This window comes from Microcebus murinus, unplaced genomic scaffold, assembly GCF_040939455.1.
Source record: "Microcebus murinus isolate Inina unplaced genomic scaffold, M.murinus_Inina_mat1.0 scaf002_hap2_Mmur4.0, whole genome shotgun sequence".
In the NCBI taxonomy this organism is placed as follows: domain Eukaryota; kingdom Metazoa; phylum Chordata; class Mammalia; order Primates; family Cheirogaleidae; genus Microcebus; species Microcebus murinus.
In genome coordinates, this window is record NW_027438948.1 from 1,233,636 (window position 1) to 1,260,931 (window position 27,296).

At 62.9% G+C, this 27,296-nt stretch overlaps 4 non-coding genes and 3 pseudogenes across 4 annotated transcripts; all 7 read right to left on the reverse strand.

Moving 5' to 3' along the window:
• Window positions 1-2,621: 2,621 nt before the first annotated feature.
• Window positions 2,622-2,740, reverse strand: LOC142866179 (5S ribosomal RNA). The gene has a single exon (XR_012916220.1). It is a non-coding gene; the product is annotated as a 5S ribosomal RNA (ribosomal RNA).
• Window positions 2,741-6,582: 3,842 nt separating this feature from the next.
• Window positions 6,583-6,701, reverse strand: LOC142866239 (5S ribosomal RNA). Its single transcript, XR_012916280.1, has one exon. It is a non-coding gene; the product is annotated as a 5S ribosomal RNA (ribosomal RNA).
• Window positions 6,702-10,498: 3,797 nt separating this feature from the next.
• LOC142866287 (uncharacterized) lies at window positions 10,499-10,617 on the reverse strand (annotated as a pseudogene).
• Window positions 10,618-14,295: 3,678 nt separating this feature from the next.
• LOC142866241 (5S ribosomal RNA) lies at window positions 14,296-14,414 on the reverse strand. Its single transcript, XR_012916282.1, has one exon. It is a non-coding gene; the product is annotated as a 5S ribosomal RNA (ribosomal RNA).
• A 3,772-nt stretch (window positions 14,415-18,186) lies between these two features.
• Window positions 18,187-18,305, reverse strand: LOC142866288 (uncharacterized; annotated as a pseudogene).
• A 3,683-nt stretch (window positions 18,306-21,988) lies between these two features.
• On the reverse strand, window positions 21,989-22,107 carry LOC142866242 (5S ribosomal RNA). The gene has a single exon (XR_012916283.1). It is a non-coding gene; the product is annotated as a 5S ribosomal RNA (ribosomal RNA).
• A 3,773-nt stretch (window positions 22,108-25,880) lies between these two features.
• LOC142866289 (uncharacterized) lies at window positions 25,881-25,999 on the reverse strand (annotated as a pseudogene).
• Window positions 26,000-27,296: the final 1,297 nt, after the last annotated feature.

Genomic DNA, 27,296 nt, shown 5'->3' on the forward strand with positions numbered 1-27,296 from the left:
GGGAGACGGGCAGGCAGGGCGTAGTGTGGATGTGGCTGTGTCCAATCACCCATGGGAGATGGGCAGGCAGGGCGCAGTGTGGATCTTGCCGTGTCCACACACCAACGGGAGAAGGGCAGGCTGGGCGCCGTGTGGATCTGGCTGTGTCCTCACACACACGGGAGACTTGCAGGCAGGGCGCAGTGTACATCTGGCTGTGTCCACTCACCCATGCGTGATGGGCAGGCAGGGCCCAGTGTGGAACTGGCTGTGTACACACCCCCACCGGAGACGGGCAGGCAGGGCGCTGTGTGGATGTGGATGTCCCCACTCACCCACGGAAGATGGGCAGGCAGGGCGCAGTGTGGAACTAGCTGTGTCTACTTACCCACGGGAGACAGGCAGGCAGGGCGCTGTGTGGATCTGGCTGTTTCCACACACCCATGGGATATGTTCAGGCAGGGCGCTGTGTGGATCTGGCTGTGTCCACTCACCCACGTGAGACTGGCAGGAAGGGTGCTGTGTGGATGTGGCTGTGTCCACTCACCCACACGAGATGGGCAGGCTGGGCACCGTGACAATCTGGCTGTGTCCACTCACCCACGGGAGACAGGCAGGCAGGGTGCAGTGTGGATCTGGCTGTGATCACTCACCCATGGGTGACGGGCAAGCAGGACACAGTGTGGAAATGGCTGTGTCCACACACCCACCAGAGACGGGCAGGCAGAGCATGTGTGGATGTGGCTGTCTCCACTCACCCACGGGAGACGGGCAGGCAGGGCGCAGTGTGGAACTGGCTGTGTCTACTCACCCACGGGAGACGGTCAGGCAGGGTGCTGTGTGGATGTGGCTGTGTCAACACACCCACGGGAGACGGGCAGGCTGGGAGCCGTGTGGATCTGCCTTGTCCACACTCCCATGGGAGACGGGCAGGCAGGGCCCAGTGTGGAACTGGCTGTGTCCACACCCCTACCGGAGACGGACAGGCAGGGCGCTGTGTGGATGTGCCTGTCTCCACTCACCCAGGGAAGGTGGGCAGGCAGGGCACAGTGTGGAACTAGCTTTGTCTACTCACCCACGGGTGACGGGCAGGCAGGGCGCTGTGTGGATCTGCCTGTTTCCACACACCCATGGGATACTTTCAGGCAGGGCACTGTGTGGATCTGGCTGTGTCCACACACCCATGGGAGATGGACAGGAAGGGCGCTGTGTGGAACTTGCTGTGTCCACACACCCACCCGAGACGGGCAGGCTGGGCGTAGTGTGGAACTGGCTGTATCCACACACCCATGGAAGACTGTCAGGCAGGGTGCTGTGTGGATGTGGCTGTGTCTACTCACCCACCGGAGTTGGGCAGGCTGGGCACCGTGATGATTTGGCTGTGTCCACTCACCGATGGGAGACGGGCAGGCTGGGCGATATGGGGATCTGTCTGTGTCCACTCACCCACGGGAGATGGGCAGGCAGGGCGCAGTGTGGAACTGGCTGTGTCCACACACCCATGGGAGGCGGTCAGCCAGGGTGCTGTGTGGATGTGGCTGTGTCCACACACCCATGGGAGACGGTCAGGTAGGGCGCATTGTGGAACTTGCAGTGTGCACTCTCCCACGGGAGACGGGCTGGCAGGTCACAGTGTGCATGTGGCTGTGTCCACTCACCCACGGGAGACGGGCAGGAAGGGCGCTGTGTGGATGTGGCTGTGTCCACTCACCCACGGGTGACGGGCAGGCAGGGTGCTGTGTGGATGTGGCTGTGTCCACTCACCCACCAGAGACAGGCAGTCAGGGCGCAGTGTGGAACTGGCTGTGTCCACAAACCAACGGGATGCGGGCAGGCAGGGCTGTGTGTGGAACTTTCTGTGTCCACAGACATATGGCAAACGGGCAGACAGGGCGCAGTGTGGAACTTGCTGTATCCACTCACCCATGGGTGACATGCAGGCTGGGCTATGTGTGGAACTGTCATTGTCCACACACCCACGGGACACGGGCAGACAGGGAGCAGTGTGGAACTTGCTGTGTCCACACATCAAACAGACGGGTAGGCAGGACGCTGCGTGGACGTGGCTGTGTCTACTCACCCACGGGAGACATGTAGGCTGGGCGCCGTGTGGATTTATTGTGTCCCCTCACCCACGGGAGACGGGTGGCAGGGCGCTGTGTGGAACTTGTTGTGTCCACACACCCAGCAGAGACAGGCGGACAGGGCGCAGTGTGGATGTGACTGTGTAAACTCACCCACGGGAGACGGGCAGTCAGGGCGCAGTGTGGAACTGGCTGTGTCCACACACCAAAGGGACACAGGCAGGCAGGGCGCAGTGTGGATCAGGCTGTGTCCACTCACCCATGGGAGATGGGCAGGCCGTGCGCTGTGTCGATCTGGGTGTGTCCACACACCCATGGGGGACGGTAAGACAGGGTGCCAGAACTTTGGTCTGAGACCTGACAATCCAGAAGCCACGCATGCTGCCGCGTGACGGCGGTATCGCGGCTTGGGACAAGAGGAGGCCCCACGGTGCGGGCTGGGGCTCCAGGCACCGCGGCGGGCGCTGAGGGTGTGGGTGACCCCCACCCCGGGCCGCCGCCCCGCTCCCAGAAAGGGGACAGAACAAGAGGCAAAACAAAAAAAAAAAAAAAAGAAGAAGCCTACGGCACCCGGTATTCCCAGGCGGTCTCCCATCCAAGTACTAACCAGGCCCAACCCTGCTTAGCTTCCGAGATCAGACGGGATCAGGCGCGTTCAGGGTGGTGTGGCCCTAGACGGCGGAGGGCGCCCCTGCCCCGCTCAAGAAGCCGAGCCTCTCTGCACTTCCCCGCCGCCGCCTCCCGCCCCAGGCCCCATGGCGGGCCAGGCCTGTTGAGTTTGCCGGCCGGGTCCGCAGGGCTCCGAGGGACAGGGGTGACAGGCGGGGCGGGGCGGGCAGGGGGCGGCGGGCCGGGGAGGGGGGCTGTATCTCTATACACACACACACACACACACACACTCACACTCACTCACTCACACTCACACAAGATGCACCTCCACGGCTGGACTCGCCAAGGTGGAGACCTTCCAGCCCCCTTACTCTCCTCACCTGGCCTCCTTCACCTCCCCGCCCCCCACCCCTAGCTCTTGATCGCAACCGCCACCACCACGGCCGCCGCCGCGGCCACCGCCCATTGCCCACGCGCGGGTCGCCTGGACTTTGACCCCAGGCAGGGGCCGCCCTCCCCCCCAAACCCTTTCAGCTGGGCCCCCCACCCTGTGGGTGGGCTGCCGCCTATTCCCCTGGGCCAGGGCTGGGGCACAGCACATGGGGGAGGGGAGCGAGTGTATGGGGCGTCTCTCTCTCTCTCTGGGGATGTGTCCCATGGGTGGGATGGGGTGGCGTGGTTTAGGGGGCGCTGAAGAAATCAGTCCCCTCCATCTCCTACCTCTGGAAAACGCCCAAGCCCGTGGAGAACTGCCGGCACCGCTTCGTGGGGGCCGGGACCCTCCTCCGTGTCCTCCTGTGGCCCAGTCCAAGGGGCCTGGGCCTGGCCGGGGCTGCTTTGGACCCCGACCACCCTGGCGTGTGGACTCGCTAAAAATCGGCCATTAGATATTGGATTCCAGCTTCCTGGAGGTCATTTCACTAATGAGTGCACCGGAAAGAGTTTCCTAATCCATCTGTGAGGGTGGCAACTGAAGGAGAATTTTAAAGCTGACAGAATAGGCGAGGGAAGGCATAGGAGATTTCCACACCCAGCAAGGAAGACTTTCCCGAAATGGAAGAAAGAAACGAGCAAACAGAGACACCGGTAGCCCGCCCGGAAAAGAGTCTGCCCCTGAGAGAAAGCACCCTGACCAGGTTCACCCGTGGGTGGGTGGCGAGCTAGCGGCATTCAGAAGAGCGAGGCCCGCAGTCTGTGCGGAAGACACCTGCGCTCGGGTGTGTGTGGCGGCGCGATTGACAAGCAGCTCTAGATGTTAAGCCAAGGAGAAGCCAGGGAGTTCCCAACGCCCCAGGTGTCCTCAGCCCACGACTGGCTGCTGTGGGAATGCGAAGCCCGGCTCCTTGTCTCAGAGCGGTGTTCCCAGGAGGATCAGGCTGAAGCTGGGACTTGGCCTCAAAGTGTCCCCTCGCATGGCCACCCCCTTCCCCTTCCTGCTCCTCTACTCCTGGTGCCCCTCCATCCAGGGGCCAGACCTTAAAGAGTCACCGCAAGAGAATCCTGGTCCCAAAGGAGCCTTCTGGGGGACCGGTGCTGAGAGAGGTTGTGGGCATGGCCCGCTGGGGCTCTGCCCGACCCAGGGCTGAGAGATGCCACCTCCCAGCTCTGGGTCCCTGCAGGAAGTGTTGGCAAGCACAGGGCCGGTCCTCCAAAGGCCCAGGTGCAGGGAGCCCAGGCCAAGCAGCCTGTGGAAGAAGCCACTTGCCGTGCCACCCCGGGAACAGGACTGCAGGCCCCGGCCCTTCCCACCTCCTCCTCCTCCTCCTCCTCCTCCCCCCCGCCCCGCCCCCACAGGGCACAGGGCTCAGAGACACCTCAGACTCTTGCTACCCAAAGTGCAAAGGGCATCAGTTGCTCCTCCAACCCCCCCCCCCGCCCAGCAGACCACGTTGTCCAGCCAGCCCCCAGGCCTCCCTGGGGTGCCCAGCACAAAAGTGCAGACACCCACCGGACCCTCAGTCTCAGTTTTCGGAGGTTTTTGCCACTCTAAGGACCCGCAGGCCAGCTGGGCCTTCTGGCAGGACAGAGAGCCCCGGAATCCGACGTGGAGAGCTGCATGTACGTCCCCATCAGGAGGCGGTCCCCACCTCCGCGGCTCTCCCCTTGCGGGGAGCGGCAGCCCAGCCGGCAGCCGCAGGGCCTCAGGGAAGACACCAGGCTGGGCCCCCGCGGCACAGCGGGGGCACGTCCCCCGCACTCACGCGACTTACGGACGGCTGCTGGAGACTGCTGCGGCCACCCTGCTGCCGGGTTTCTGGAGGGCTTCCTGGAAGCAGCATCCACACCAAGCCCTTGGAAGGCCCAGGCGACGGAGGAGCCGATCAGGCAGGGGCCGAGGACGGTGAGAGGCCGGGCGGGAAGGAGCGTGTCAGGCAGGGGCAGAGGACGGTGACAGGCCGGGCGGGGAGGAGCCGGTCAGGCGGGGGCCCAGGACAGTGACGGGCCTGGCCGGGGAGGAGTGCGTCAGGCAGGGGCAGAGGAGACGGGCTGGGTAAGGGTTAGGGTTACAGTTAGGGCACAATTCACAATCCCAAAGACGTGGAAGCGACCCGAGTGCCCATCCATCCAGGAGTGCATCAATAAAATGTGGCGCGTGGACACCACGGAGTGCCATTCGGCTGTGAGGAGCAGCGGTGAGAGGGCGCCTCTCGTGTTCTCCTGGCCAGAGCTGGAACCCGTTCCAGTAAGCCAAGTATCCCAAGAATGGACACACGAGCACCACGTGAGCGCGCTCACCAGCAAATTGGTACGAACGGATGGACACCTAAGTGGACAGAGAGGAATCACCTTCATCGGGTGGGTGTCGGGCGGGTGGGGGGAGGGGAGGGGCATACACATCCATTAGGCATGGGGTGGGTGCGCACCGACTGGGGGATGGGCGCACTTGAAGCTCTGACCCGAGGGGGGAGGCTTGGAGAGGGCAAGGCACCCGACCTTAACATTGGTACCCCCACAATACGCTGGAACAACATGAGAGGTATATGAATAAGAACACAGGGGGGGCCGGGCGCGGTGGCTCACGCCTGTAATCCTAGCTCTCTGGGAGGCCGAGGCGGGCGGATTGCTCCAGGTCAGGAGTTCGAAACCAGCCTGAGCAAGAGCGAGACCCCGTCTCTACTAAAAATAGAAAGAAATTAATTGGCCAACTAATATATATAGAAAAACACAGCCGGGCGTGGTGGTGCATGCCTGTAGTCCCAACTACTCGGGAGGCTGAGGCAGCAGGATTGCTTGAGCCCGGAGATTGAGGTTGCTGTGAGCTAGGCTGACGCCATGGCACTCACTCTAGCCTGGGCAGCAAAACGAGACTCTGTCTCAAAAAAAAAAAAAAAAAAGAACACAGGGGGGAGGGCGGCACGGGCAACACATGTCACCTGAATACTTGTACTCCCATCATCTGCTTGAAAAGAGAGAGAAAAGAAAATGCAATCCTAGAGGTAAGAGACACTTTTTAAAAATAATGAATCCGAAGAGAAAAGTAAAAGGAGGCCTGTGGAGCAGGTCTGGGTGTGACTCCGGATCCCCCAACATCAGGTGCCACCACCAAAGATTCCTGCGTGTAGCCCATAGAACCCCAAAAGCAACGGGACGAGTTCTGGTCACATACTCCCTCAAAATGACATCCTGGCCTTCTTCTGGAACTCCCTCCCCTCTCAGACTCTCAAGGTTTCCTCCAGCGTGTCGGTTCCCACAGAGCAGACCTTTGGTCTGAGACCTGACAGTCCAGATGCCACGCATGCTGCCGCGTGGCGGCGGTGTCGCGGCTTGGGACAAGAGGAGGCCCCACGGTGCGGGCTGGGGGGCCAGGCACCGCGCGGGCGCTGAGGGTGGGGGTGACCCCCACCCCGGGCCGCCGCCGCGCGCCCAGAAAGGGGACAGAACAAGAGGCAAAAAAAAAAAAAAAAGCAGCAGCCTGTGGCACCCGGTATTCCCAGGCGGTCTCCCATCCAAGTACTAACCAGGCCCGACCCTGCTTAGCTTCCGAGACCAGACGAGATCGGGGGCGTTCAGGGTGGTGTGGCCCTAGACGGCGGCGGAGGGCGCCCCTGCCCCGCTCGAGAAGCCGAGCCTCTCTGGGCTTCCCCGCCGCCGCCTCCCGCCCAAGGCCCTGCGCCGGGCCGGGCCGGTTGAGTTCGCCGGCCGGGTCCCGCGGGCTACCAGGGACTGGGGTGATGGGCGGGGCGGGGCGGGGCGGGGTGGGGGGTTGTCTCTCTATACACACACACACACACTCACACTCACTCACACTCACACAAGATGCGCCTCCACGGCTGGCCTCCACGGCTGGACTCGCCAAGGTGGAGCCCTCCCAGCCCCCCTGGTCTCCTCGCCCGGCCTCCTTCACCTACCCGCTGCCCACCCCCAGCGCGTCGCTGCCGCTGACTGCGCACGCGCGGGACGCTCGCCCTTTGACCCCAGCCAGGGGCCGCCCTCCCCCACAACCCCTTTCAGCTGCGCCCCCCCCCTCGCCCTGTGGGTGGGCTGCCGCCTATTCCCCCGGGCCAGGGCTGGGGCACAGCCAGTGTATGGGGCGTCTCTCTCTGGGGATGTGTCCCATGGGTGGGGTGGGGTGGCGTGGTTTGGGGGGCGCTGAAGAAATCAGTCCCCTCCATCTCCTACCTCTGGAAAACGCCCAAGCCCGTGGAGAACTGCCGGCACCGCTTCGTGGGGGCCGGGACCCTCCTCCGTGTCCTCCTGTGGCCCAGTCCAAGGGGCCTGGGCCTGGCCGGGGCTGCTTTGGACCCCGACCACCCTGGCGTGTGGACTCGCTAAAAATCGGCCATTAGATATTGGATTCCAGCTTCCTGGAGGTCATTTCACTAATGAGTGCACCGGAAAGAGTTTCCTAATCCATCTGTGAGGGTGGCAACTGAAGGAGAATTTTAAAGCTGACAGAATAGGCGAGGGAAGGCATAGGAGATTTCCACACCCAGCAAGGAAGACTTTCCCGAAATGGAAGAAAGAAACGAGCAAACAGAGACACCGGTAGCCCGCCCGGAAAAGAGTCTGCCCCTGAGAGAAAGCACCCTGACCAGGTTCACCCGTGGGTGGGTGGCGAGCTAGCGGCATTCAGAAGAGCGAGGCCCGCAGTCTGTGCGGAAGACACCTGCACTCGGGTGTGTGTGGCGGCGCGATTCACAAGCAGCTCTAGATGTTAAACCAAGGAGAAGCCAGGGAGTTCCCAACGCCCCAGGTGTCCTCAGCCCACGACTGGCTGCTGTGGGAATGCGAAGCCCGGCTCCTTGTCTCAGAGCGGGGTTCCCAGGAGGATCAGGCTGAAGCTGGGACTTGGCCTCAAAGTGTCCCCTCGCATGGCCACCCCCTTCCCCTTCCTGCTCCTCTACTCCTGGTGCCCCTCCATCCAGGGGCCAGACCTTAAAGAGTCACCGCAAGAGAATCCTGGTCCCAAAGGAGCCTTCTGGGGGACCGGTGCTGAGAGAGGTTGTGGGCATGGCCCGCTGGGGCTCTGCCCGACCCAGGGCTGAGAGATGCCACCTCCCAGCTCTGGGTCCCTGCAGGAAGTGTTGGCAAGCACAGGGCCGGTCCTCCAAAGGCCCAGGTGCAGGGAGCCCAGGCCAAGCAGCCTGTGGAAGAAGCCACATGCCGTGCCACCCCGGGAACAGGACTGCAGGCCCCGGCCCTTCCCACCTCCTCCTCCTCCTCCTCCTCCTCCCCCCCGCCCCGCCCCCACAGGGCACAGGGCTCAGAGACACCTCAGACTCTTGCTACCCAAAGTGCAAAGGGCATCAGTTGCTCCTCCAACCCCCCCCCCCCCCCCGCCCAGCAGACCACGTTGTCCAGCCAGCCCCCGGGCCTCCCTGGGGTGCCCAGCACAAAAGTGCAGACACCCACCGGACCCTCAGTCTCAGTTTTCGGAGGTTTTTGCCACTCTAAGGACCCGCAGGCCAGCTGGGCCTTCGGGCAGGACAGAGAGCCCCGGAATCCGACGTGGAGAGCTGCGTGTACGTCCCCATCAGGAGGCGGTCCCCACCTCCGCGGCTCTCCCCTTGCGGGGAGCGGCAGCCCAGCCGGCAGCCGCAGGGCCTCAGGGAAGACACCAGGCTGGGCCCCCGCGGCACAGCGGGGGCACGTCCCCCGCACTCACGCGACTTAGGGACGGCTGCTGGAGACTGCTGCGGCCACCCTGCTGCCGGGTTTCTGGAGGGCTTCCTGGAAGCAGCATCCACACCAAGCCCTTGGAAGGCCCAGGCGACGGAGGAGCCGGTCAGGCAGGGGCCGAGGACGGTGAGAGGCCGGGCGGGAAGGAGCGTATCAGGCAGGGGCAGAGGACGGTGACTGGCCGGGCGGGGAGGAGCCGGTCAGGCGGGGGCCCAGGACAGTGACGGGCCTGGCCGGGGAGGAGTGCGTCAGGCAGGGGCAGAGGAGACGGGCTGGGTAAGGGTTAGGGTTACAGTTAGGGCACAATTCACAATCCCAAAGACGTGGAAGCGACCCGAGTGCCCATCCATCCAGGAGTGCATCAATAAAATGTGGCGTGTGGACACCACGGAGTGCCATTCGGCTGTGAGGAGCAGCGGTGAGAGGGCGCCTCTCGTGTTCTCCTGGCCAGAGCTGGAACCCGTTCCAGTAAGCCAAGTATCCCAAGAATGGACACACGAGCACCACGTGAGCGTGCTCACCAGCAAATTGGTACGAACGGATGGATGCCTAAGTGGACAGAGAGGAATCACCTTCATCGGGTGGGTGTCGGGCGGGCGGGTGGGGGGAGGGGAGGGGCATACACATCCATTAGGCATGGGGTGGGTGCGCACCGACTGGGGGATGGGCGCACTTGAAGCTCTGACCCGAGGGGGGAGGCTTGGAGAGGGCAAGGCACCCGACCTTAACATTGGTACCCCCACAATACGCTGGAACAACATGAGAGGTATATGAATAAGAACACAGGGGGGGCCGGGCGCGGTGGCTCACGCCTGTAATCCTAGCTCTCTGGGAGGCCGAGGCGGGCGGATTGCTCCAGGTCAGGAGTTCGAAACCAGCCTGAGCAAGAGCGAGACCCCGTCTCTACTAAAAATAGAAAGAAATTAATTGGCCAACTAATATATATAGAAAAACACAGCCGGGCGTGGTGGTGCATGCCTGTAGTCCCAACTACTCGGGAGGCTGAGGCAGCAGGATTGCTTGAGCCCGGAGATTGAGGTTGCTGTGAGCTAGGCTGACGCCATGGCACTCACTCTAGCCTGGGCAGCAAAACGAGACTCTGTCTCAAAAAAAAAAAAAAAAAAGAACACAGGGGGGAGGGCGGCACGGGCAACACATGTCACCTGAATACTTGTACTCCCATCATCTGCTTGAAAAGAGAGAGAAAAGAAAATGCAATCCTAGAGGTAAGAGACACTTTTTAAAAATAATGAATCCGAAGAGAAAAGTAAAAGGAGGCCTGTGGAGCAGGTCTGGGTGTGACTCCGGATCCCCCAACATCAGGTGCCACCACCAAAGATTCCTGCGTGTAGCCCATAGAACCCCAAAAGCAACGGGACGAGTTCTGGTCACATACTCCCTCAAAATGACATCCTGGCCTTCTTCTGGAACTCCCTCCCCTCTCAGACTCTCAAGGTTTCCTCCAGCGTGTCGGTTCCCACAGAGCAGACCTTTGGTCTGAGACCTGACAGTCCAGAAGCCACGCATGCTGCCGCGTGGCGGCGGTGTCGCGGCTTGGGACAAGAGGAGGCCCCACGGTGCGGGCTGGGGCGCCAGGCACCGCGCGGGCGCTGAGGGTGGGGGTGACCCCCACCCCGGGCCGCCGCCGCGCTCCCAGAAAGGGGACAGAACAAGAGGCAAAAAAAAAAAAAAAAAAAAAAAGCAGCAGCCTGTGGCACCCGGTATTCCCAGGCAGTCTCCCATCCAAGTACTAACCAGGCCCGACCCTGCTTAGCTTCCGAGACCAGACGAGATCGGGGGCGTTCAGGGTGGTGTGGCCCTAGACGGCGGCGGAGGGCGCCCCTGCCCCGCTCGAGAAGCCGAGCCTCTCTGGGCTTCCCCGCCGCCGCCTCCCGCCCCAGGCCCCGCGCCGGGCGGGGCCGGGCCGGCCGGGTCCGGGGGGCTCCCAGGGACGGGGGTGATGGGCGGGGCGGGGCGGGGCGGGGCGGGGTGGGGGGCTGTCTCTCTATACACACACACACACACTCACACTCACTCACACTCACACAAGATGCGCCTCCACGGCTGGACTCGCCAAGGTGGAGCCCTCCCAGCCCCCCTCGTCTCCTCGCCCGGCCTCCTTCACCTACCCGCTGCCCACCCCCAGCGCGTCGCTGCCGCTGACTGCGCACGCGCGGGACGCTCGCCCTTTGACCCCAGCCAGGGGCCGCCCTCCCCCACAACCCCTTTCAGCTGCGCCCCCCCCTCGCCCTGTGGGTGGGCTGCCGCCTATTCCCCCGGGCCAGGGCTGGGGCACAGCCAGTGTATGGGGCGTCTCTCTCTGGGGATGTGTCCCATGGGTGGGGTGGGGTGGCGTGGTTTGGGGGGCGCTGAAGAAATCAGTCCCCTCCATCTCCTACCTCTGGAAAACGCCCAAGCCCGTGGAGAACTGCCGGCACCGCTTCGTGGGGGCCGGGACCCTCCTCCGTGTCCTCCTGTGGCCCAGTCCAAGGGGCCTGGGCCTGGCCGGGGCTGCTTTGGACCCCGACCACCCTGGCGTGTGGACTCGCTAAAAATCGGCCATTAGATATTGGATTCCAGCTTCCTGGAGGTCATTTCACTAATGAGTGCACCGGAAAGAGTTTCCTAATCCATCTGTGAGGGTGGCAACTGAAGGAGAATTTTAAAGCTGACAGAATAGGCGAGGGAAGGCATAGGAGATTTCCACACCCAGCAAGGAAGACTTTCCCGAAATGGAAGAAAGAAACGAGCAAACAGAGACACCGGTAGCCCGCCCGGAAAAGAGTCTGCCCCTGAGAGAAAGCACCCTGACCAGGTTCACCCGTGGGTGGGTGGCGAGCTAGCGGCATTCAGAAGAGCGAGGCCCGCAGTCTGTGCGGAAGACACCTGCACTCGGGTGTGTGTGGCGGCGCGATTCACAAGCAGCTCTAGATGTTAAACCAAGGAGAAGCCAGGGAGTTCCCAACGCCCCAGGTGTCCTCAGCCCACGACTGGCTGCTGTGGGAATGCGAAGCCCGGCTCCTTGTCTCAGAGCGGGGTTCCCAGGAGGATCAGGCTGAAGCTGGGACTTGGCCTCAAAGTGTCCCCTCGCATGGCCACCCCCTTCCCCTTCCTGCTCCTCTACTCCTGGTGCCCCTCCATCCAGGGGCCAGACCTTAAAGAGTCACCGCAAGAGAATCCTGGTCCCAAAGGAGCCTTCTGGGGGACCGGTGCTGAGAGAGGTTGTGGGCATGGCCCGCTGGGGCTCTGCCCGACCCAGGGCTGAGAGATGCCACCTCCCAGCTCTGGGTCCCTGCAGGAAGTGTTGGCAAGCACAGGGCCGGTCCTCCAAAGGCCCAGGTGCAGGGAGCCCAGGCCAAGCAGCCTGTGGAAGAAGCCACATGCCGTGCCACCCCGGGAACAGGACTGCAGGCCCCGGCCCTTCCCACCTCCTCCTCCTCCTCCTCCTCCTCCCCCCCGCCCCGCCCCCACAGGGCACAGGGCTCAGAGACACCTCAGACTCTTGCTACCCAAAGTGCAAAGGGCATCAGTTGCTCCTCCAACCCCCCCCCCCCCCCGCCCAGCAGACCACGTTGTCCAGCCAGCCCCCGGGCCTCCCTGGGGTGCCCAGCACAAAAGTGCAGACACCCACCGGACCCTCAGTCTCAGTTTTCGGAGGTTTTTGCCACTCTAAGGACCCGCAGGCCAGCTGGGCCTTCGGGCAGGACAGAGAGCCCCGGAATCCGACGTGGAGAGCTGCGTGTACGTCCCCATCAGGAGGCGGTCCCCACCTCCGCGGCTCTCCCCTTGCGGGGAGCGGCAGCCCAGCCGGCAGCCGCAGGGCCTCAGGGAAGACACCAGGCTGGGCCCCCGCGGCACAGCGGGGGCACGTCCCCCGCACTCACGCGACTTAGGGACGGCTGCTGGAGACTGCTGCGGCCACACTGCTGCCGGGTTTCTGGAGGGCTTCCTGGAAGCAGCATCCACACCAAGCCCTTGGAAGGCCCAGGCGACGGAGGAGCCGGTCAGGCAGGGGCCGAGGACGGTGAGAGGCCGGGCGGGAAGGAGTGCGTCAGGCAGGGGCAGAGGAGACGGGCTGGGTAAGGGTTAGGGTTACAGTTAGGGCACAATTCACAATCCCAAAGACGTGGAAGCGACCCGAGTGCCCATCCATCCAGGAGTGCATCAATAAAATGTGGCGTGTGGACACCACGGAGTGCCATTCAGCTGTGAGGAGCAGCGGTGAGAGGGCGCCTCTCGTGTTCTCCTGGCCAGAGCTGGAACCCGTTCCAGTAAGCCAAGTATCCCAAGAATGGACACACGAGCACCACGTGAGCGTGCTCACCAGCAAATTGGTACGAACGGATGGACGCCTAAGTGGACAGAGAGGAATCACCTTCATCGGGTGGGTGTCGGGCGGGCGGGTGGGGGGAGGGGAGGGGCATACACATCCATTAGGCATGGGGTGGGTGCGCACCGACTGGGGGATGGGCGCACTTGAAGCTCTGACCCGAGGGGGGAGGCTTGGAGAGGGCAAGGCACCCGACCTTAACATTGGTACCCCCACAATACGCTGGAACAACATGAGAGGTATATGAATAAGAACACAGGGGGGGCCGGGCGCGGTGGCTCACGCCTGTAATCCTAGCTCTCTGGGAGGCCGAGGCGGGCGGATTGCTCCAGGTCAGGAGTTCGAAACCAGCCTGAGCAAGAGCGAGACCCCGTCTCTACTAAAAATAGAAAGAAATTAATTGGCCAACTAATATATATAGAAAAACACAGCCGGGCGTGGTGGTGCATGCCTGTAGTCCCAACTACTCGGGAGGCTGAGGCAGCAGGATTGCTTGAGCCCGGAGATTGAGGTTGCTGTGAGCTAGGCTGACGCCATGGCACTCACTCTAGCCTGGGCAGCAAAACGAGACTCTGTCTCAAAAAAAAAAAAAAAAAAGAACACAGGGGGGAGGGCGGCACGGGCAACACATGTCACCTGAATACTTGTACTCCCATCATCTGCTTGAAAAGAGAGAGAAAAGAAAATGCAATCCTAGAGGTAAGAGACACTTTTTAAAAATAATGAATCCGAAGAGAAAAGTAAAAGGAGGCCTATGGAGCAGGTCTGGGTGTGACTCCGGATCCCCCAACATCAGGTGCCACCACCAAAGATTCCTGCGTGTAGCCCATAGAACCCCAAAAGCAACGGGACGAGTTCTGGTCACATACTCCCTCAAAATGACATCCTGGCCTTCTTCTGGAACTCCCTCCCCTCTCAGACTCTCAAGGTTTCCTCCAGCGTGTCGGTTCCCACAGAGCAGACCTTTGGTCTGAGACCTGACAGTCCAGAAGCCACGCATGCTGCCGCGTGGCGGCGGTGTCGCGGCTTGGGACAAGAGGAGGCCCCACGGTGCGGGCTGGGGCGCCAGGCACCGCGCGGGCGCTGAGGGTGGGGGTGACCCCCACCCCGGGCCGCCGCCGCGCTCCCAGGAAGGGGACAGAACAAGAGGCAAAAAAAAAAAAAAAAAGCAGCAGCCTGTGGCACCCGGTATTCCCAGGCGGTCTCCCATCCAAGTACTAACCAGGCCCGACCCTGCTTAGCTTCCGAGACCAGACGAGATCGGGGGCGTTCAGGGTGGTGTGGCCCTAGACGGCGGCGGAGGGCGCCCCTGCCCCGCTCGAGAAGCCGAGCCTCTCTGGGCTTCCCCGCCGCCGCCTCCCGCCCCAGGCCCCGCGCCGGGCGGGGCCGGGCCGGCCGGGTCCGGGGGGCTCCCAGGGACGGGGGTGATGGGCGGGGCGGGGCGGGGCGGGGCGGGGTGGGGGGCTGTCTCTCTATACACACACACACACACTCACACTCACTCACACTCACACAAGATGCGCCTCCACGGCTGGACTCGCCAAGGTGGAGCCCTCCCAGCCCCCCTCGTCTCCTCGCCCGGCCTCCTTCACCTACCCGCTGCCCACCCCCAGCGCGTCGCTGCCGCTGACTGCGCACGCGCGGGACGCTCGCCCTTTGACCCCAGCCAGGGGCCGCCCTCCCCCACAACCCCTTTCAGCTGCGCCCCCCCCTCGCCCTGTGGGTGGGCTGCCGCCTATTCCCCCGGGCCAGGGCTGGGGCACAGCCAGTGTATGGGGCGTCTCTCTCTGGGGATGTGTCCCATGGGTGGGGTGGGGTGGCGTGGTTTGGGGGGCGCTGAAGAAATCAGTCCCCTCCATCTCCTACCTCTGGAAAACGCCCAAGCCCGTGGAGAACTGCCGGCACCGCTTCGTGGGGGCCGGGACCCTCCTCCGTGTCCTCCTGTGGCCCAGTCCAAGGGGCCTGGGCCTGGCCGGGGCTGCATTGGACCCCGACCACCCTGGCGTGTGGACTCGTAAAAATCGGCCATTAGATATTGGATTCCAGCTTCCTGGAGGTCATTTCACTAATGAGTGCACCGGAAAGAGTTTCCTAATCCATCTGTGAGGGTGGCAACTGAAAGAGAATTTTAAAGCTGACAGAATAGGCGAGGGAAGGCATAGGAGATTTCCACACCCAGCAAGGAAGACTTTCCCGAAATGGAAGAAAGAAACGAGCAAACAGAGACACCGGTAGCCCGCCCGGAAAAGAGTCTGCCCCTGAGAGAAAGCACCCTGACCAGGTTCACCCGTGGGTGGGTGGCGAGCTAGCGGCATTCAGAAGAGCGAGGCCCGCAGTCTGAGCGGAAGACACCTGCGCTCGGGTGTGTGTGGCGGCGCGATTCACAAGCAGCTCCAGATGTTAAACCAAGGAGAAGCCAGGGAGTTCCCAACGCCCCAGGTGTCCTCAGCCCACGACTGGCTGCTGTGGGAATGCGAAGCCCGGCTCCTTGTCTCAGAGCGGGGTTCCCAGGAGGATCAGGCTGAAGCTGGGACTTGGCCTCAAAGTGTCCCCTCGCATGGCCACCCCCTTCCCCTTCCTGCTCCTCTACTCCTGGTGCCCCTCCATCCAGGGGCCAGACCTTAAAGAGTCACCGCAAGAGAATCCTGGTCCCAAAGGAGCCTTCTGGGGGACCGGTGCTGAGAGAGGTTGTGGGCATGGCCCGCTGGGGCTCTGCCCGACCCAGGGCTGAGAGATGCCACCTCCCAGCTCTGGGTCCCTGCAGGAAGTGTTGGCAAGCACAGGGCCGGTCCTCCAAAGGCCCAGGTGCAGGGAGCCCAGGCCAAGCAGCCTGTGGAAGAAGCCACATGCCGTGCCACCCCGGGAACAGGACTGCAGGCCCCGGCCCTTCCCACCTCCTCCTCCTCCTCCTCCTCCTCCCCCCCGCCCCGCCCCCACAGGGCACAGGGCTCAGAGACACCTCAGACTCTTGCTACCCAAAGTGCAAAGGGCATCAGTTGCTCCTCCAACCCCCCCCCCCCGCCCAGCAGACCACGTTGTCCAGCCAGCCCCCGGGCCTCCCTGGGGTGCCCAGCACAAAAGTGGAGACACCCACCGGACCCTCAGTCTCAGTTTTCGGAGGTTTTTGCCACTCTAAGGACCCGCAGGCCAGCTGGGCCTTCGGGCAGGACAGAGAGCCCCGGAATCCGACGTGGAGAGCTGCGTGTACGTCCCCATCAGGAGGCGGTCCCCACCTCCGCGGCTCTCCCCTTGCGGGGAGCGGCAGCCCAGCCGGCAGCCGCAGGGCCTCAGGGAAGACACCAGGCTGGGCCCCCGCGGCACAGCGGGGGCACGTCCCCCGCACTCACGCGACTTAGGGACGGCTGCTGGAGACTGCTGCGGCCACCCTGCTGCCGGGTTTCTGGAGGGCTTCCTGGAAGCAGCGTCCACACCAAGCCCTTGGAAGGCCCAGGCGGTGGAGGAGCCGGTCAGGCAGGGGCCGAGGACGGTGAGAGGCCGGGCGGGAAGGAGCGTGTCAGGCAGGGGCAGAGGACGGTGACCGGCCGGGCGGGGAGGAGCCGGTCAGGCGGGGGCCCAGGACAGTGACGGGCCTGGCCGGGGAGGAGTGCGTCAGGCAGGGGCAGAGGAGACGGGCTGGGTAAGGGTTAGGGTTACAGTTAGGGCACAATTCACAATCCCAAAGACGTGGAAGCGACCCGAGTGCCCATCCATCCAGGAGTGCATCAATAAAATGTGGCGCGTGGACACCACGGAGTGCCATTCGGCTGTGAGGAGCAGCGGTGAGAGGGCGCCTCTCGTGTTCTCCTGGCCAGAGCTGGAACCCGTTCCAGTAAGCCAGGTAGCCCAAGAATGGACACACGAGCACCACGTGAGCGTGCTCACCAGCAAATTGGTACGAACGGATGGACGCCTAAGTGGACAGAGAGGAATCACCTTCATCGGGTGGGTGTCGGGCGGGTGGGGGGAGGGGAGGGGCATACACATCCATTAGGCATGGGGTGGGTGCGCACCGACTGGGGGATGGGCGCACTTGAAGCTCTGACCCGAGGGGGGAGGCTTGGAGAGGGCAAGGCACCCGACCTTAACATTGGTACCCCCACAATACGCTGGAACAACATGAGAGGTATATGAATAAGAACACAGGGGGGGCCGGGCGCGGTGGCTCACGCCTGTAATCCTAGCTCTCTGGGAGGCCGAGGCGGGCGGATTGCTCCAGGTCAGGAGTTCGAAACCAGCCTGAGCAAGAGCGAGACCCCGTCTCTACTAAAAATAGAAAGAAATTAATTGGCCAACTAATATATATAGAAAAACACAGCCGGGCGTGGTGGTGCATGCCTGTAGTCCCAACTACTCGGGAGGCTGAGGCAGCAGGATTGCTTGAGCCCGGAGATTGAGGTTGCTGTGAGCTAGGCTGACGCCATGGCACTCACTCTAGCCTGGGCAGCAAAACGAGACTCTGTCTCAAAAAAAAAAAAAAAAAAGAACACAGGGGGGAGGGCGGCACGGGCAACACATGTCACCTGAATACTTGTACTCCCATCATCTGCTTGAAAAGAGAGAGAAAAGAAAATGCAATCCTAGAGGTAAGAGACACTTTTTAAAAATAATGAATCCGAAGAGAAAAGTAAAAGGAGGCCTGTGGAGCAGGTCTGGGTGTGACTCCGGATCCCCCAACATCAGGTGCCACCACCAAAGATTCCTGCGTGTAGCCCATAGAACCCCAAAAGCAACGGGACGAGTTCTGGTCACATACTCCCTCAAAATGACATCCTGGCCTTCTTCTGGAACTCCCTCCCCTCTCAGACTCTCAAGGTTTCCTCCAGCGTGTCGGTTCCCACAGAGCAGACCTTTGGTCTGAGACCTGACAGTCCAGAAGCCACGCATGCTGCCGCGTGGCGGCGGTGTCGCGGCTTGGGACAAGAGGAGGCCCCACGGTGCGGGCTGGGGCGCCAGGCACCGCGCGGGCGCTGAGGGTGGGGGTGACCCCCACCCCGGGCCGCCGCCGCGCTCCCAGAAAGGGGACAGAACAAGAGGCAAAAAAAAAAAAAAAAAAAAAAAAGCAGCAGCCTGTGGCACCCGGTATTCCCAGGCAGTCTCCCATCCAAGTACTAACCAGGCCCGACCCTGCTTAGCTTCCGAGACCAGACGAGATCGGGGGCGTTCAGGGTGGTGTGGCCCTAGACGGCGGCGGAGGGCGCCCCTGCCCCGCTCGAGAAGCCGAGCCTCTCTGGGCTTCCCCGCCGCCGCCTCCCGCCCCAGGCCCCGCGCCGGGCGGGGCCGGGCCGGCCGGGTCCGGGGGGCTCCCAGGGACGGGGGTGATGGGCGGGGCGGGGCGGGGCGGGGCGGGGCGGGGTGGGGGGCTGTCTCTCTATACACACACACACACACACTCACACTCACTCACACTCACACAAGATGCGCCTCCACGGCTGGACTCGCCAAGGTGGAGCCCTCCCAGCCCCCCTCGTCTCCTCGCCCGGCCTCCTTCACCTACCCGCTGCCCACCCCCAGCGCGTCGCTGCCGCTGACTGCGCACGCGCGGGACGCTCGCCCTTTGACCCCAGCCAGGGGCCGCCCTCCCCCACAACCCCTTTCAGCTGCGCCCCCCCCTCGCCCTGTGGGTGGGCTGCCGCCTATTCCCCCGGGCCAGGGCTGGGGCACAGCCAGTGTATGGGGCGTCTCTCTCTGGGGATGTGTCCCATGGGTGGGGTGGGGTGGCGTGGTTTGGGGGGCGCTGAAGAAATCAGTCCCCTCCATCTCCTACCTCTGGAAAACGCCCAAGCCCGTGGAGAACTGCCGGCACCGCTTCGTGGGGGCCGGGACCCTCCTCCGTGTCCTCCTGTGGCCCAGTCCAAGGGGCCTGGGCCTGGCCGGGGCTGCTTTGGACCCCGACCACCCTGGCGTGTGGACTCGCTAAAAATCGGCCATTAGATATTGGATTCCAGCTTCCTGGAGGTCATTTCACTAATGAGTGCACCGGAAAGAGTTTCCTAATCCATCTGTGAGGGTGGCAACTGAAGGAGAATTTTAAAGCTGACAGAATAGGCGAGGGAAGGCATAGGAGATTTCCACACCCAGCAAGGAAGACTTTCCCGAAATGGAAGAAAGAAACGAGCAAACAGAGACACCGGTAGCCCGCCCGGAAAAGAGTCTGCCCCTGAGAGAAAGCACCCTGACCAGGTTCACCCGTGGGTGGGTGGCGAGCTAGCGGCATTCAGAAGAGCGAGGCCCGCAGTCTGTGCGGAAGACACCTGCACTCGGGTGTGTGTGGCGGCGCGATTCACAAGCAGCTCTAGATGTTAAACCAAGGAGAAGCCAGGGAGTTCCCAACGCCCCAGGTGTCCTCAGCCCACGACTGGCTGCTGTGGGAATGCGAAGCCCGGCTCCTTGTCTCAGAGCGGGGTTCCCAGGAGGATCAGGCTGAAGCTGGGACTTGGCCTCAAAGTGTCCCCTCGCATGGCCACCCCCTTCCCCTTCCTGCTCCTCTACTCCTGGTGCCCCTCCATCCAGGGGCCAGACCTTAAAGAGTCACCGCAAGAGAATCCTGGTCCCAAAGGAGCCTTCTGGGGGACCGGTGCTGAGAGAGGTTGTGGGCATGGCCCGCTGGGGCTCTGCCCGACCCAGGGCTGAGAGATGCCACCTCCCAGCTCTGGGTCCCTGCAGGAAGTGTTGGCAAGCACAGGGCCGGTCCTCCAAAGGCCCAGGTGCAGGGAGCCCAGGCCAAGCAGCCTGTGGAAGAAGCCACATGCCGTGCCACCCCGGGAACAGGACTGCAGGCCCCGGCCCTTCCCACCTCCTCCTCCTCCTCCTCCTCCTCCCCCCCGCCCCGCCCCCACAGGGCACAGGGCTCAGAGACACCTCAGACTCTTGCTACCCAAAGTGCAAAGGGCATCAGTTGCTCCTCCAACCCCCCCCCCCCCGCCCAGCAGACCACGTTGTCCAGCCAGCCCCCGGGCCTCCCTGGGGTGCCCAGCACAAAAGTGCAGACACCCACCGGACCCTCAGTCTCAGTTTTCGGAGGTTTTTGCCACTCTAAGGACCCGCAGGCCAGCTGGGCCTTCGGGCAGGACAGAGAGCCCCGGAATCCGACGTGGAGAGCTGCGTGTACGTCCCCATCAGGAGGCGGTCCCCACCTCCGCGGCTCTCCCCTTGCGGGGAGCGGCAGCCCAGCCGGCAGCCGCAGGGCCTCAGGGAAGACACCAGGCTGGGCCCCCGCGGCACAGCGGGGGCACGTCCCCCGCACTCACGCGACTTAGGGACGGCTGCTGGAGACTGCTGCGGCCACACTGCTGCCGGGTTTCTGGAGGGCTTCCTGGAAGCAGCATCCACACCAAGCCCTTGGAAGGCCCAGGCGACGGAGGAGCCGGTCAGGCAGGGGCCGAGGACGGTGAGAGGCCGGGCGGGAAGGAGTGCGTCAGGCAGGGGCAGAGGAGACGGGCTGGGTAAGGGTTAGGGTTACAGTTAGGGCACAATTCACAATCCCAAAGACGTGGAAGCGACCCGAGTGCCCATCCATCCAGGAGTGCATCAATAAAATGTGGCGTGTGGACACCACGGAGTGCCATTCAGCTGTGAGGAGCAGCGGTGAGAGGGCGCCTCTCGTGTTCTCCTGGCCAGAGCTGGAACCCGTTCCAGTAAGCCAAGTATCCCAAGAATGGACACACGAGCACCACGTGAGCGTGCTCACCAGCAAATTGGTACGAACGGATGGACGCCTAAGTGGACAGAGAGGAATCACCTTCATCGGGTGGGTGTCGGGCGGGCGGGTGGGGGGAGGGGAGGGGCATACACATCCATTAGGCATGGGGTGGGTGCGCACCGACTGGGGGATGGGCGCACTTGAAGCTCTGACCCGAGGGGGGAGGCTTGGAGAGGGCAAGGCACCCGACCTTAACATTGGTACCCCCACAATACGCTGGAACAACATGAGAGGTATATGAATAAGAACACAGGGGGGGCCGGGCGCGGTGGCTCACGCCTGTAATCCTAGCTCTCTGGGAGGCCGAGGCGGGCGGATTGCTCCAGGTCAGGAGTTCGAAACCAGCCTGAGCAAGAGCGAGACCCCGTCTCTACTAAAAATAGAAAGAAATTAATTGGCCAACTAATATATATAGAAAAACACAGCCGGGCGTGGTGGTGCATGCCTGTAGTCCCAACTACTCGGGAGGCTGAGGCAGCAGGATTGCTTGAGCCCGGAGATTGAGGTTGCTGTGAGCTAGGCTGACGCCATGGCACTCACTCTAGCCTGGGCAGCAAAACGAGACTCTGTCTCAAAAAAAAAAAAAAAAAAGAACACAGGGGGGAGGGCGGCACGGGCAACACATGTCACCTGAATACTTGTACTCCCATCATCTGCTTGAAAAGAGAGAGAAAAGAAAATGCAATCCTAGAGGTAAGAGACACTTTTTAAAAATAATGAATCCGAAGAGAAAAGTAAAAGGAGGCCTATGGAGCAGGTCTGGGTGTGACTCCGGATCCCCCAACATCAGGTGCCACCACCAAAGATTCCTGCGTGTAGCCCATAGAACCCCAAAAGCAACGGGACGAGTTCTGGTCACATACTCCCTCAAAATGACATCCTGGCCTTCTTCTGGAACTCCCTCCCCTCTCAGACTCTCAAGGTTTCCTCCAGCGTGTCGGTTCCCACAGAGCAGACCTTTGGTCTGAGACCTGACAGTCCAGAAGCCACGCATGCTGCCGCGTGGCGGCGGTGTCGCGGCTTGGGACAAGAGGAGGCCCCACGGTGCGGGCTGGGGCGCCAGGCACCGCGCGGGCGCTGAGGGTGGGGGTGACCCCCACCCCGGGCCGCCGCCGCGCTCCCAGGAAGGGGACAGAACAAGAGGCAAAAAAAAAAAAAAAAAGCAGCAGCCTGTGGCACCCGGTATTCCCAGGCGGTCTCCCATCCAAGTACTAACCAGGCCCGACCCTGCTTAGCTTCCGAGACCAGACGAGATCGGGGGCGTTCAGGGTGGTGTGGCCCTAGACGGCGGCGGAGGGCGCCCCTGCCCCGCTCGAGAAGCCGAGCCTCTCTGGGCTTCCCCGCCGCCGCCTCCCGCCCCAGGCCCCGCGCCGGGCGGGGCCGGGCCGGCCGGGTCCGGGGGGCTCCCAGGGACGGGGGTGATGGGCGGGGCGGGGCGGGGCGGGGCGGGGTGGGGGGCTGTCTCTCTATACACACACACACACACTCACACTCACTCACACTCACACAAGATGCGCCTCCACGGCTGGACTCGCCAAGGTGGAGCCCTCCCAGCCCCCCTCGTCTCCTCGCCCGGCCTCCTTCACCTACCCGCTGCCCACCCCCAGCGGGTCGCTGCCGCTGACTGCGCACGCGCGGGACGCTCGCCCTTTGACCCCAGCCAGGGGCCGCCCTCCCCCACAACCCCTTTCAGCTGCGCCCCCCCCTCGCCCTGTGGGTGGGCTGCCGCCTATTCCCCCGGGCCAGGGCTGGGGCACAGCCAGTGTATGGGGCGTCTCTCTCTGGGGATGTGTCCCATGGGTGGGGTGGGGTGGCGTGGTTTGGGGGGCGCTGAAGAAATCAGTCCCCTCCATCTCCTACCTCTGGAAAACGCCCAAGCCCGTGGAGAACTGCCGGCACCGCTTCGTGGGGGCCGGGACCCTCCTCCGTGTCCTCCTGTGGCCCAGTCCAAGGGGCCTGGGCCTGGCCGGGGCTGCATTGGACCCCGACCACCCTGGCGTGTGGACTCGTAAAAATCGGCCATTAGATATTGGATTCCAGCTTCCTGGAGGTCATTTCACTAATGAGTGCACCGGAAAGAGTTTCCTAATCCATCTGTGAGGGTGGCAACTGAAAGAGAATTTTAAAGCTGACAGAATAGGCGAGGGAAGGCATAGGAGATTTCCACACCCAGCAAGGAAGACTTTCCCGAAATGGAAGAAAGAAACGAGCAAACAGAGACACCGGTAGCCCGCCCGGAAAAGAGTCTGCCCCTGAGAGAAAGCACCCTGACCAGGTTCACCCGTGGGTGGGTGGCGAGCTAGCGGCATTCAGAAGAGCGAGGCCCGCAGTCTGAGCGGAAGACACCTGCGCTCGGGTGTGTGTGGCGGCGCGATTCACAAGCAGCTCCAGATGTTAAACCAAGGAGAAGCCAGGGAGTTCCCAACGCCCCAGGTGTCCTCAGCCCACGACTGGCTGCTGTGGGAATGCGAAGCCCGGCTCCTTGTCTCAGAGCGGGGTTCCCAGGAGGATCAGGCTGAAGCTGGGACTTGGCCTCAAAGTGTCCCCTCGCATGGCCACCCCCTTCCCCTTCCTGCTCCTCTACTCCTGGTGCCCCTCCATCCAGGGGCCAGACCTTAAAGAGTCACCGCAAGAGAATCCTGGTCCCAAAGGAGCCTTCTGGGGGACCGGTGCTGAGAGAGGTTGTGGGCATGGCCCGCTGGGGCTCTGCCCGACCCAGGGCTGAGAGATGCCACCTCCCAGCTCTGGGTCCCTGCAGGAAGTGTTGGCAAGCACAGGGCCGGTCCTCCAAAGGCCCAGGTGCAGGGAGCCCAGGCCAAGCAGCCTGTGGAAGAAGCCACATGCCGTGCCACCCCGGGAACAGGACTGCAGGCCCCGGCCCTTCCCACCTCCTCCTCCTCCTCCTCCTCCTCCCCCCCGCCCCGCCCCCACAGGGCACAGGGCTCAGAGACACCTCAGACTCTTGCTACCCAAAGTGCAAAGGGCATCAGTTGCTCCTCCAACCCCCCCCCCCCGCCCAGCAGACCACGTTGTCCAGCCAGCCCCCGGGCCTCCCTGGGGTGCCCAGCACAAAAGTGCAGACACCCACCGGACCCTCAGTCTCAGTTTTCGGAGGTTTTTGCCACTCTAAGGACCCGCAGGCCAGCTGGGCCTTCGGGCAGGACAGAGAGCCCCGGAATCCGACGTGGAGAGCTGCGTGTACGTCCCCATCAGGAGGCGGTCCCCACCTCCGCGGCTCTCCCCTTGCGGGGAGCGGCAGCCCAGCCGGCAGCCGCAGGGCCTCAGGGAAGACACCAGGCTGGGCCCCCGCGGCACAGCGGGGGCACGTCCCCCGCACTCACGCGACTTAGGGACGGCTGCTGGAGACTGCTGCGGCCACCCTGCTGCCGGGTTTCTGGAGGGCTTCCTGGAAGCAGCGTCCACACCAAGCCCTTGGAAGGCCCAGGCGGTGGAGGAGCCGGTCAGGCAGGGGCCGAGGACGGTGAGAGGCCGGGCGGGAAGGAGCGTGTCAGGCAGGGGCAGAGGACGGTGACCGGCCGGGCGGGGAGGAGCCGGTCAGGCGGGGGCCCAGGACAGTGACGGGCCTGGCCGGGGAGGAGTGCGTCAGGCAGGGGCAGAGGAGACGGGCTGGGTAAGGGTTAGGGTTACAGTTAGGGCACAATTCACAATCCCAAAGACGTGGAAGCGACCCGAGTGCCCATCCATCCAGGAGTGCATCAATAAAATGTGGCGCGTGGACACCACGGAGTGCCATTCGGCTGTGAGGAGCAGCGGTGAGAGGGCGCCTCTCGTGTTCTCCTGGCCAGAGCTGGAACCCGTTCCAGTAAGCCAGGTAGCCCAAGAATGGACACACGAGCACCACGTGAGCGTGCTCACCAGCAAATTGGTACGAACGGATGGACGCCTAAGTGGACAGAGAGGAATCACCTTCATCGGGTGGGTGTCGGGCGGGTGGGGGGAGGGGAGGGGCATACACATCCATTAGGCATGGGGTGGGTGCGCACCGACTGGGGGATGGGCGCACTTGAAGCTCTGACCCGAGGGGGGAGGCTTGGAGAGGGCAAGGCACCCGACCTTAACATTGGTACCCCCACAATACGCTGGAACAACATGAGAGGTATATGAATAAGAACACAGGGGGGGCCGGGCGCGGTGGCTCACGCCTGTAATCCTAGCTCTCTGGGAGGCCGAGGCGGGCGGATTGCTCCAGGTCAGGAGTTCGAAACCAGCCTGAGCAAGAGCGAGACCCCGTCTCTACTAAAAATAGAAAGAAATTAATTGGCCAACTAATATATATAGAAAAACACAGCCGGGCGTGGTGGTGCATGCCTGTAGTCCCAACTACTCGGGAGGCTGAGGCAGCAGGATTGCTTGAGCCCGGAGATTGAGGTTGCTGTGAGCTAGGCTGACGCCATGGCACTCACTCTAGCCTGGGCAGCAAAACGAGACTCTGTCTCAAAAAAAAAAAAAAAAAAGAACACAGGGGGGAGGGCGGCACGGGCAACACATGTCACCTGAATACTTGTACTCCCATCATCTGCTTGAAAAGAGAGAGAAAAGAAAATGCAATCCTAGAGGTAAGAGACACTTTTTAAAAATAATGAATCCGAAGAGAAAAGTAAAAGGAGGCCTGTGGAGCAGGTCTGGGTGTGACTCCGGATCCCCCAACATCAGGTGCCACCACCAAAGATTCCTGCGTGTAGCCCATAGAACCCCAAAAGCAACGGGACGAGTTCTGGTCACATACTCCCTCAAAATGACATCCTGGCCTTCTTCTGGAACTCCCTCCCCTCTCAGACTCTCAAGGTTTCCTCCAGCGTGTCGGTTCCCACAGAGCAGACCTTTGGTCTGAGACCTGACAGTCCAGAAGCCACGCATGCTGCCGCGTGGCGGCGGTGTCGCGGCTTGGGACAAGAGGAGGCCCCACGGTGCGGGCTGGGGCGCCAGGCACCGCGCGGGCGCTGAGGGTGGGGGTGACCCCCACCCCGGGCCGCCGCCGCGCTCCCAGAAAGGGGACAGAACAAGAGGCAAAAAAAAAAAAAAAAAAAAAAAAAGCAGCAGCCTGTGGCACCCGGTATTCCCAGGCAGTCTCCCATCCAAGTACTAACCAGGCCCGACCCTGCTTAGCTTCCGAGACCAGACGAGATCGGGGGCGTTCAGGGTGGTGTGGCCCTAGACGGCGGCGGAGGGCGCCCCTGCCCCGCTCGAGAAGCCGAGCCTCTCTGGGCTTCCCCGCCGCCGCCTCCCGCCCCAGGCCCCGCGCCGGGCGGGGCCGGGCCGGCCGGGTCCGGGGGGCTCCCAGGGACGGGGGTGATGGGCGGGGCGGGGCGGGGCGGGGTGGGGGGCTGTCTCTCTATACACACACACACACACACTCACACTCACTCACACTCACACAAGATGCGCCTCCACGGCTGGACTCGCCAAGGTGGAGCCCTCCCAGCCCCCCTCGTCTCCTCGCCCGGCCTCCTTCACCTACCCGCTGCCCACCCCCAGCGCGTCGCTGCCGCTGACTGCGCACGCGCGGGACGCTCGCCCTTTGACCCCAGCCAGGGGCCGCCCTCCCCCACAACCCCTTTCAGCTGCGCCCCCCCCTCGCCCTGTGGGTGGGCTGCCGCCTATTCCCCCGGGCCAGGGCTGGGGCACAGCCAGTGTATGGGGCGTCTCTCTCTGGGGATGTGTCCCATGGGTGGGGTGGGGTGGCGTGGTTTGGGGGGCGCTGAAGAAATCAGTCCCCTCCATCTCCTACCTCTGGAAAACGCCCAAGCCCGTGGAGAACTGCCGGCACCGCTTCGTGGGGGCCGGGACCCTCCTCCGTGTCCTCCTGTGGCCCAGTCCAAGGGGCCTGGGCCTGGCCGGGGCTGCTTTGGACCCCGACCACCCTGGCGTGTGGACTCGCTAAAAATCGGCCATTAGATATTGGATTCCAGCTTCCTGGAGGTCATTTCACTAATGAGTGCACCGGAAAGAGTTTCCTAATCCATCTGTGAGGGTGGCAACTGAAGGAGAATTTTAAAGCTGACAGAATAGGCGAGGGAAGGCATAGGAGATTTCCACACCCAGCAAGGAAGACTTTCCCGAAATGGAAGAAAGAAACGAGCAAACAGAGACACCGGTAGCCCGCCCGGAAAAGAGTCTGCCCCTGAGAGAAAGCACCCTGACCAGGTTCACCCGTGGGTGGGTGGCGAGCTAGCGGCATTCAGAAGAGCGAGGCCCGCAGTCTGTGCGGAAGACACCTGCACTCGGGTGTGTGTGGCGGCGCGATTCACAAGCAGCTCTAGATGTTAAACCAAGGAGAAGCCAGGGAGTTCCCAACGCCCCAGGTGTCCTCAGCCCACGACTGGCTGCTGTGGGAATGCGAAGCCCGGCTCCTTGTCTCAGAGCGGGGTTCCCAGGAGGATCAGGCTGAAGCTGGGACTTGGCCTCAAAGTGTCCCCTCGCATGGCCACCCCCTTCCCCTTCCTGCTCCTCTACT